Genomic DNA, 2,227 nt, shown 5'->3' with positions numbered 1-2,227 from the left:
CCACAGATGTAAGGGCGACCGGTCTGTAATCATTTAGTCCTGTTGGCCTTAGCTTTTTGGGCACAGCGATGATGGTGGAGGACTTGAGACAGGCTGGTACATGGCATGTCTCCAGGGAGGTGTTAAAGATGTTGGTGAACACCGGAGACAGCTGGTCAGCGCAGTGCCTGAGGGTGGCTGGAGAGACAGAGTCCGGCCCGGCTGCTTTGCGTGGATTCTGCCTCTTGAAAAGCCCATTAACTTCTCCCTCCTGAAAGGAGAGAGTCGTTTCTGTAGTATGGGTGGGGGATGGGGCCTCTTGGGTGGGAAGGGGTGGTTCAGGACAGTCCAATTGTCTTTCAAATCTACGGTAGAACTCGTTCAGGTCGTTGGCTAGGCGGGAGTCGTTAGTGGTGTGGGGCGCTCTGGGTTTGTAGTTGGTGATGTGCCTGAGCCCTTTGGCAGACAGAAGCAGCGTCGTTAGTAGAGAACTGGTGTTTTAGTGTCTCTGAGTACAGTCGTTTAGCCTCTCTCACCGCTTTGCTAAACCTGTTCTTCGACTCCTTGAATCTGTCTCTATCCCCACTCCTAAACGCTTCCTCCTTCTCCAACCTCAACCTTTTGAGCTTTGCTGAGAACCAGGGCTTGTTGTTGTTAAAGTTCACCCTGGTACGTGTTGGGATACAGCAGTCCTCACAGAAGCTGATGTACACAGCCTCTGTGAGTTCATCCAGACTATTGGTAGCAGTCGTGAACATATCCCAGTCAGTACAGTCTAAGCACGCCCGCAAATCTTCCACAGCCTCACTGGTCCACTGTTTAGATGTCCTCACAGCAGGTTTACAGAGTTTTAGTTGCTGCCTGTATGCACGAATCAGGTGGACCAAGGGAGTTCTGTGCGAGCCGAACAGCCCCGTGACCCACAAGAGAAACATCCCCGCCAAATTCGAGCGTTTGACGGGGTCTATCCGTGAAAAAATATTCACGTTTTTGAGTGCACATGCATTTCTGCTGCAAATGCCTCTGGAAGTTTCATGCCGTTCGTATGCCAATTGTGGCAACACGAAAATGACCCGTTTTCCCATTCCGAGGGATTTCTGTGCGACCCTAACAGCCCCGTGAGCCACAAGAGACACATCCCCGCCAATTTCTAGCGTTTCACGGGGTCTATCCGTGAAAAATATAGACGTTTTTGAGTGCACATGCATTTCTGCTGCAGATGCCTCTGGAAGTTTCATGCCGTTCGTACGCAATGTGGCAACACGAAAATGACCCCTTTTCCCATTCCGAGGGATTTCTGTGCGACCCTAACTAACAGCGCCCGTGAGCCACAAGAGAGACATCCCCGCCAATTTATAGCGTTTCACGGGGTCTATCCGTGAAAAATATAGACGTTTTTGAGTGCACATGCATTCCTGCTGCAAATGCCTCTGGAAGTTTCATGCCGTTCCTATGCAATGTGGCCACACAAAAATGACCCGTTTTCCCATTCCGAGGCATTTCTGTGCGACCCTAACAGCCCCGTGAGCCACAAGAGAGACATCCCCGCCAACTTCTAGCGTTTGACGGGGTCTATGCGTGAAAAATATTAAAATTTTTGAGTGCACGTGCCTTTCTGCTGCAAATGCCTCTGGAAGTTTCATGGCGTTCCTATGCAATGTGGCAACACGAAAATGACCCCTTTTCCCATTCCGAGGGAGTTCTGTGCCACCCTAACAGCCCCGTGAGCCACAAGAGACACATCCCCGCCAATTTCTAGCGTTTCACGGGGTCTATCCGTGAAACATATAGAAGTTTTTGAGTGCACATGCATTCCTGCTGCAAATGCCTCTGGAAGTTTCATGCGGTTCGTACGCAATGTGGCAACACGAAAATGACCCGTTTTCCCATTCCCAGGGATTTCTGTGCGACCCGAACAGCCCCGTGAGCCACAAGAGACACATCCCCGCCAATTTCTAGCGTTTCACGGGGTCTATCCGTGAAAAATATCAATTTTTTTTTGACTGCACATGCATTTCTGCTGCAAATGCCTCTGGAAGTTGCATGCGGTTCGCATGCAATGTGGCGACACGAAAATGACCCGTTTTCCCATTCCGAGGGATTTCTGTGCCACCCTAACAGCCCCGTGAGCCACAAGAGAGACATCCCCGCCAATTTCTAGCGTATCACGGGGTCTATCCGTGAGAAATATTCACTTTTTTGAGTGCACATGCATTCCTGCTGCAAATGCCTCTGGAAGTTTCATGCG

The sequence above is a fragment of the Petromyzon marinus genome, unplaced genomic scaffold, assembly GCF_048934315.1.
Source record: "Petromyzon marinus isolate PM22_M1 ecotype Great Lakes invasive population unplaced genomic scaffold, UKy_Petmar_22M1.pri1.0 PM_G_Scaffold_78, whole genome shotgun sequence".
NCBI classification, from domain to species: domain Eukaryota; kingdom Metazoa; phylum Chordata; class Hyperoartia; order Petromyzontiformes; family Petromyzontidae; genus Petromyzon; species Petromyzon marinus.
This window is presented reverse-complemented; position numbering follows the sequence as displayed.